We start from the raw sequence: 9,371 nt of genomic DNA, 5'->3' as shown, positions 1-9,371 counted from the left end.
GCTACTTCATAAAATTTTATTTAATAGTAAGTTATACACTAAGTTTCGTTAGTAAGGTTATGAAAAGCAAATGAAATATTTTTTACAACAACATAAATTAATTTTGTTATTAGATTTCACTTAATTTTTTATCTTTAATTACAGCTTAAATTTAACGAAGTTATTGAAATAATTTAATAATTTAATATCTCAATTTCTTATTAAAAAATATATAATTTTTATTACATATGGTTTGAAATAAATTTTCATTTAATGTTATTAATAACATTGCTGAAATATTTTTTTCACTTAAATTATATCTCTGCTTAGCACAGTAGAAATGGCGCTAAAATCCTGCTACCTGTTCAAGAAAATATTTTCCTAATCTTTCACGTTTTTTAATAAAAGTTAGATACTTTACCTATGTAAATACATATTTTCTGGACATAAAAAAATCTTCCTAAATACTTAACAAAAATAATTATTTTAAATATTTGTTAATTTATGCAATTTTTAACATAAGTTACGATCCCAACGAACGCAAATATCAATTTTTTCAAAATTTGCAACAAAATAATATTTTCTATTTCAAACAAAATTGTGAAATTCATGCAATTTTTTCCACCCTTGGGTACAAGCGCAAAATCGAACATTTGTGCACATTAATGCAATCGCGCAATTGTGCACAATTGTGCACATTTGTGCAAACGTAATATGAGCAGCACACTCGTGTGCACAGAGAATTTTTCGTCGCACAGTGCGGTGCGTGTGCACAGAGCATAAAATTTTCTCGCACATCTGATTGTGTACATTTTTATAAATCAGTCACACAGCACAAATGTTTTTTTTTTTTTTAAGCTATACGAGCTAAGGGATGTGGAATCTTCAAAAGATATTGGTAGCCCGTACTACCAGCATGCACGATTCGCAACCAAGACTTACTCTTTTGCTTGATATTTGCGCATACGTACTAAACCTCATCCTAACACCGTGTCTCTTCTAACCATAAATCCCTCCGGAACCACCTTTAAGCATTACTTCGGAGGGTGGTGATTCAGCGATTGCTGTCATCTCTTACTGCTCTTCTAGTTCTCTCTGCTGCTCTCTGTTCTTCTGTGATTTCTTTCGCAAAAATACACACCAGGTTCCAGATTTCTGTTGACTTTAACATCAGTTGGATGATGTTATCAGGTGTGACCTGCTCTCTGGTTGCTCTTGCCAAGGAGCTGCGGTGGCTCTCATATCTCGGGCAATCAAAGAACACATGTTCCACCGTCTCTTTTGTATATGGACATGCTGGGCACGTGTCGTCTTCGTCATGTTTGAACTTAAAAAGATATGCTCTGAAGCAGCCGTGTCCAGTTAACATCTGGGTTAGGTAGTAGTTCACCTGCCCATGCTTTCTGTTGGTCCAATCACTTATCTTCGGAATGAGCCTATGCGTCCATCTTCCTTTTGTGGATATATCCCAACTCTGTTGCCACTTATTCAATGCTTCTTCATTGAGCTGATTGAAGTTTGTAACCCTAATTCTTTTTGCTACATGCTTTTCCTTTTCAATTTCTGCTTCCTGCTGTAGTGGCATCATTCCGGCAATAACCATGGCCGCGTCAGTAGATACTGTACGGAATGCGGAAACACCTCTGAGAGCGCATCTTCTGTAGGCTGCGTCTACTCCTGATCTGTACGTCTTTTTATTCATTGCATCTGCCCATATGGGAGCCGCATATATAGCAATAGACTTTGTAAGTACATTTGTGAGTAACTGCTTCTTCTGTTGTCTAGGTCCACCTATATTGGGCATTATTCGCGATAGTGCACACGTTGTTTTCGCACATTTTGCAGCAACATATCGTAAATGCTCTTTGAAGGTGAGTCTATTGTCAATCATTACACCAAGATACTTGATTGCTTGTTTTGATGTGACTCGCTCATTGCCAACAGTTATTGTAATGTACTCAATATTTTTCCTGCTGCTTACAAGAAGGACTTCAGTTTTATGATCAGCAAGTTTGAGGCCTACACTTGTGATCCAGCTCCTTACCATAGCGACCGCATCGTTGCATGTTGTTTGTATCTTTTCTATATGTTTCCCTTTAACCACCAGCGCGATGTCATCAGAAAATCCAATTATTTCTGCGCCTTCTGGGAGCTCAAGTCTCAACACTCCGTCATATATAATGTTCCACAATATTGGACCCAGTACCGAGCCCTGTGGTACCCCTGCTGTTACTTGGTATGACTTTGTGCCTCTGTCTGTGTAATACAAAAGCACTCTCTCTTTAAAATAGTCAACGATTAATTCTACTAGGTACTTTGGAACGTCTTTCCCTTGAAGTGCTGCTAGAACAGTGTCCCAGTCCGCTGAGTTATATGCGTTTTTAACGTCTAATGTAATGATGACACAGTATTCTTTGTCTCCTTCGAGCCAACGGTCTCCTTTAATGGCATCTTTTGCTATGGGTATGACTGCCTCCACGGCCTCTATTATGGAGCGTGCCTTCCGAAAACCAAATTGTCTATCTGATAAACCATTGCCATTCAAGGCTTCTTCTAGTCTTCGGCTAATTATCTTTTCCAAAAGTTTACCGGCCGTATCAATCATAAATAGCGGGCGGTAGCCTGATGCATCTTGTACGTTATTGCCCTTTGGTATAAGCACCAACCTTTGTATTTTCCATATCTGGGGGAATGTTCTCTCCTTTATACATGCGTTGAACACTTCCCTGAATGAATCAGCGTTGGTTTCTGTGGCCATCTTTAGTGCCAGGTTTGGTATTCCATCTACTCCAGGTGCTTTGGTTAGTTTCAAACCTTTGCATACCACTTCCAATTCTTGCCTGCTAACCTCAGGTATTTCATTCTGTGGCTCACTATCTTGTACTGTATAGGTTATATCAGCTCTCTGCGGGAAGAGACCTTCAACTATTGCTTGTAGCTTAGCTGCGTCTGTTGTAACTGGTGGACGATAGCTATATAATTTTTTCATAACCACTTTATATCCTAGTCCCCAGGGGTTATTCTCGACCTCCTCACACATTTCCTTGAAGCATCTTGCCTTGCTATTTGATATCGCCTTTTTTAGGTCAGTTCTCGATGTTTTGTAGGCTTCTTGGTGCGCTATAAAATTTTCACGACCCCTTGCTCTTTGACATAGGCGTCGCGCATGTTTGCATTTTCTTCTCAGTTCGGAAATTTTGTCAGTCCACCAATACATATGTTGTCTGCCATTCCGCCGGCCTTTCTTTGCCATAGATGCGTTACATGAATTTGTTATGCAGCGCATCAGTTGTATTGCTTTATCATTCGCACTGCCAGTTAGGTGGATGTCGTCCATTGAGAGCTTGAAAGCTTCTTTGTCCAAAGGTAACTACTTCCATAGCGGATTTGGAGTGGCTACCGCAGGAATGGTTCTTGCTGCGCGGTCATGTATTTCGAATATGATAGCTTGGTGGTCACTATTTGTGTAGATATCTGACACTTGCCACTCAGTTGAATTAGCTAGTGGATCGCTGATAAATCTCAAATCAATCTTAGAGCTTCTACCGTTCCTTGTGAATGTATCCTTTTGACCGCAGTTCAGTAATACTACATCCAGGGTGGCCAATGCTTCTAGTAGGCACTCTCCCCTGGGGTTTGTCAATGTTGAGCCCCATTCAATGGCCCAGGCATTGAAGTCACCGGCAATCACTATCGGCTTCATATTTTTAGCGTCGCTAACAATATTGTCCAGTCTTTGTTTGTATTCTTCGATTGATAGACTAGGGGGTAAATAACAGCTGAAAAACGTTATTCCATTCACTGTACTTTTTACGTATGCTTCCCCTCCGTCGTAGACCTTCTCTAGTGGGAATTTGTTGCACTTGCTGGTAGCCCAGCAGTGATTGTCTAGTGTACTATAATGTTCGCTCATTATAGGTAGATCTATTTTTAATTAGCGTACAGTCTGCTTTAAAAGATCCTGTGCCGCTTCACAGTGGTTTAAGTTCAGCTGTAAAACTTTCATCTTTTTTTATTTAGTATCCTCCGGCGGGCAGTCAAGTAGTGGGGACATTTAGGTCCTCCCGTAATATGGTTAGCGTCAATATTTGTGTCAGTTCTACAAAGTAGGCAGTGAGGGGCACCTTGACACGCTTTAGCAAGGTGGTCCTCTCCACCACACTTGTAGCAGTGTTTAGACCAGTCTTTGGAGCTCTGACAGTTCCTTGCTTCTTTCGTATTACTATTATAGCCGTTTTGGTACCTCCAGGGGTATTTCTTATTGTTTTGATCGCCGAGGGATGTATTTCGCCTATTTGGTTTTTCCATGCATCAATTATTTCTTCTTCTGTCGTTATTTCGTCCAGGTATCGTAGTTCAAAGGTAGCTTCTTCCGTTAGCGTTTTGACCTCTATTTCCTCAGGTAGTATACTTTTGATGTGGTCTTGGTGGACACTTGTTATTGTTTCTGCTGATCTTTTGAATTCAAGCAGAAGTTCCCCTTTTTGTGTTTTCCTGATAGAGTGAACATCATTACCGACTGCTTTAAGCTCTGGAGCTCCTTTTACTTTCCGGAGTATGTCCGCAAAGGAAAGTTTCTAAGACGGTTTAATGATCACTACATCCGGTCGAGGTAGTTTCACGCGTTTTTTTGTTTGTAAAACCCAAGCGTGTCGTTTGTTGTTGTCTTCAATTGGTGCTTGAGGTACATCAGCGTTGCCGTTCGTCCCGGCCACCGTATCTAAGTTGCTTTCCAATGCTTTCCTTGGCTCCTTAGACTTAGTATTATTTGCCCCCACAGGTCGATTTGTTTTCGTCTTCTTAGGCGGTGTCTTCCTACTTTTTTCGATTTCTTCTCTTAACCGTTTGGATATAACTGGTGTTTGCTGCGCCTGAATTGTTTTGTACCTCTATCATTGGTTTTAGCGGTGATAGTTTTATTTGGTGTCTCTTCGGCAGTTCTTTTATAGAGCGATGATATCATTGTAACAAGATCACGCATTGCTTGGTGGATGGACCTTCTTCCTCCACCCATCATCTCATTTAGCTCGGATATTTTGTCCCCGAGTTTAATGAACGCTTCCCTTTTCACTTTTGGAACACTGTTCCCATTAAGCTCCGGAGGGGATGAGCGAGCTCTCTCGTTATTTTGCCTCTCTTGCGATAGCACAGGTGAGTGTGTTAGTCTCGGCGCCCTCATGAAGGGGTTTTGGCTGGGACTGACTATCCGTGACTCCTTTGCACTTTCGGTGCCGGCTGGAATATTAACGCCAGAGTGTATTGGTGTTTTTGTAGTTGTGAACATTTTTCTTTGCAATTGGGTCCCAACTTAAAGCCGTTATCTTAGTTTCGTTGTGTAGTTACCCTTATTGTGGTTCTATGATTATCTTTGCAATGCAGGGAGGTCATGCGAGGGTTGACACATAGCCTTATGAGCGCATGTGTTCAGAGCCAAACCGGGAGCTAAGCAGAAGATATTCTTAACTGATCGTTCTTTAAGGCTTGCCAGGTTTTAACTGGACGGATTTCGGGAGGACAGATGAAGCATTAGCCTGAAAGCCGTCTGGACCAGATTTCACTCTAGCCCATATTGGTAACAGAATACATCATCCACCAGCCCAAGTCATCATATCCAATCGTTTGCTCCAGTATACCATAATCAGAATCTTACTGGTATCGATCCTGATGCCTTTTCTTATAGGCTTTCTCCATTATCATGTCATCATGTCCAATCGTTTGCTGTTGTCCAGTATGCCGTAATCAGAATCTTACTGGTATCGATCCTGATGCCTTTTCTTATAGGCTTCCTCCATTATCATCTCTCGTATGTGAATTGTGATTCGACAGTCGTCCCTAACATGATATACAGACGCTGCGCATTTCCGACTCCCTCGTTGGCGCATCAATTGCTCTCACATTGGAAGCAGACATTGTGCGCTTACGCGTCCCTCTATGCCATCCCGGAATGGTGGACGCTTAGTTAGAGCCGGCGTCTACTCGGCTCAGCTTAGGGGCTTCTCAGGGTTTCTGTGACCTTTTAAGCCACACCCTCCGACGCCTACCTGGATTTTAGTCGCCTCTTACGACAGGCATGCCTTACCGCGGGAATATTCTAACCCCTATCCCGCAGGGATAACACAGCACAAATGTGTGTGCACGAATCTGTGTGCACAATCATCGCTTTGTGCGATGTGAAATTTGAAATCGCACAACAAATTTGAGTGCGTGCATTTTTTTCTTAACACCATAAATGTGCATGTGCATATTTTAAAAATAATTTCCACTCGCACAGTGCAGTGTGCGATTTTGTGCACCACATTCCGAACTCTGGTTTTAAATATCTCAACGGTCTGTTCGGGCATACAAAAACGCTGACCATGAATTTATTATAATATTTGGGGATACAAATATGACTATGCGCTCCGTCTCGCACATACACACAAACATCTTTTTGACAATTCTCTTTCACTCAGATGTCAGTTTTGTAACACAGAGCCTTCTACATCAATTATCTATCTTTTTTACTTGTTCTCATTTTTCCCATCATAGAAACAATAATTTCCGTAATATCTCAATATCAATATTTTGTCCTGTGGGAAAATTTAAAAAAAATAAATAACTTTTTGAAAACAATTATGCATATTATATTATGCATATTATAGTTATGCATTCAATATGCATACTATTGCTACAGTGCTAAAAACTCTTTTGTTTAAGCTGAAGTGTGGGAAATCGCATTGTCGTGATCAAAAATGATCAACTTTCGACGGTTGGTTTTCATCAATACTCTGAAGACTTCCGGCAAACAAATATGTTAGTTATGTACTACTTTGAAGTGACCATTCTGCGTTAAATGGTACATGACCGGTTTTTCTGAAAAAACATGTAACTATTTTCTTGGATTTGCTGCGTTCACGGACTACTTTTGTCGAGTTCTTCTCACTTTGCAAAACCCGAACAGTGAATAGTTGTTATATTTCGGGTTTAAAGACGTATTTTTGTAGTTCGTCATCCGTCACAATGTCGTGAAACGTGTTTTGAGCCACCTTGACCGTATTTTTTCAGCATTACCTTGCACCAATTAACACCTGTTTTGTTTTGAGCGATTGTCAAATTATGAGGAATCCCATGGGAGCAAATGTTTCTGAGAGCTAAATGTGTATGTAAAATTGAATGTATGCTGATCCCACTAATGCCCAAGCAAGCCTCTATCTTACACTACGTAACATGCTAATCTACTTCAATCATTTCTTGCACTGCATTGATATTGTCTGGTATAACAGCCGCTCTTGGACAGACTTTCACGAAATTCCACGCACGAGTTCATTGAAGCAGCGTTTTACGGTCCCTGAATATGGTGTTTCACCACCAAATGTCGATCTAAGTTTTCTGATTAATGCACGTCGAAAATGATAAAAAAACGTCGCATACTAAAAGTCTGAAATGATATTTATTCTAGAAACTCTCAAACTTTCGAATAAAAATGTCAAAATTCATCTGGCAATATTTAATGTAGCCATTGCGCAAAACTTAAAAGACAGTTTCCGTATAATTGCATATCATTAAAAAATTAAGGACAATTCTTAGAACTAAGGACTAGGAATAATCTTGTGAAAAGTGAAAAGCATAAATAAGCTCAAAGGAAAGAAATGTTATCAAAGTGCTTAAAATAAAGTAAATAATTTAGATGGAGTTTTGAAAATAAAAAGAAGTAAAGGAACTAGTAGCAGAATGATGCGTAAAAAGTTCAAGTATTCCGGCAATCGAGAAATGTTAAAATTTGTTCAGTTATGTCCCAGTTGCCAGTTATGGAAGCAGTTGCCGACAAAGGACACAAAGAAATCACACAGATCGTAGTGAAGGCCGTTCCTGATTTAAATAACGTCAAGGTAAAAGCATACAACTGATTAATTAAAACACATGTTCAATTTGGTGTTTACAAGTACTCAATAAAACTACAAAGTAAAATCAGTTCTTTTTTATTTTTTAAAGAGGTTTTTCGAAAAGGTTGATAAAACCGGATACAAAACTAATAATAATTACTATTTACTAATAATTGGAACTGTCTCAATACTAATTATAAACTATTAGAATTTACGACTCAAGAAAACGAATAAGTGAATAAAAAGAGTTTAGTAATCGGATTAGCACTTTTTTTTTAAATTACTTTAAGTACCATATTCATATCATGGCTAGTATTCGACAAGCCACAAGTACCAGGTAAACTACGACACGTGGACCGCAAAATTCATACAATAATTTAGCTAAATGCAAAGAACAATACTAAGCGTTGGGGCGGAATGTAACATAGAGTAGAGCATCACATTATTTTATTTTTCTTGAACTATTTAATATTCTTTATTGATTTTACAAAAATTTATTTGCTTTTATTTTAATTAATTGAATTTTTGGCTGACCATACAACTATTTCGAGTATTGCTAAATACCCATCATCAGTGGTCTTGGAAATAATTCTTGTATTTAATTATTCATAAATAATTTTTTTTGAGACTACAAGTACCAGGAATCGAACTCGGGTCCTGTCAAATTTGAAGCTCAGAGTCAGCGCACCTTAACCTACTGTACTTGGCTTTCATGTTCGCACATTTCTTTTGAATAAAACTTTTTTCCATAGTAACTTTTTTTTATCAATATTATAATTTCATATAATCATATAATTCATATAAATAATTTCATTTTTGAGCTGGAGTTTGTATTTAAAAACATATTCGTTTTCTAGTTTTCTGTTTAGTTTTTTAATAGTTTTTTTTACTTCTTACCTTAATACATTAACAGCTTTGAGTGACGTCATTTCACTGGTTATGATACTGCCTGACCTTGCAAATATGGTATATTATTTAAACAAGAATAAAAAAAGGTAGAATAGATTAAGGTATTTAATAGTAATGCATATTCATAATATTAACACAATATTTCTTTTTATTATTTTGTCTTCTACATATATTTATATATACACTTAGCAGAAAAACTCTGCGTACAGAAAGTAAATTTTGTTTCAACATATAAAAAGATACTAAATAAATAGATTTTTTAAATTAATTTTATTTTTTATTTGTACTTTAATTCGTTATCTTCATTTTAAGCTAAAACTTATTTCTAACAGATTAGTAGAAAAATTATAATAATTAAAAATGTAAAAAATCAGCGCTATCGGTGGCAGAAAAAGTCTGCGTACAAAACATATAAAGGGGAATTCCCGAAGTTTTAACAGTAGAACTTTGGCGAGCTTTATGTTTTATTGAACCAGTATATCATTATACACAATCCCACGCACTTATTTTATAATTTAATGATTAAAAAGTAATTAAATTTTTAATGACAAATAAAGGAAAAGAAATTATTATCTGTGAGAGCAGTATTATTATTGATCTATGGACAAAAATGAAAATGTA

Source organism: Teleopsis dalmanni, chromosome 1 (assembly GCF_002237135.1).
Source record: "Teleopsis dalmanni isolate 2A chromosome 1, ASM223713v2, whole genome shotgun sequence".
Taxonomy (NCBI): Eukaryota; Metazoa; Arthropoda; class Insecta; order Diptera; family Diopsidae; genus Teleopsis; species Teleopsis dalmanni.
Note: the sequence above shows the minus strand (reverse complement) of the source record.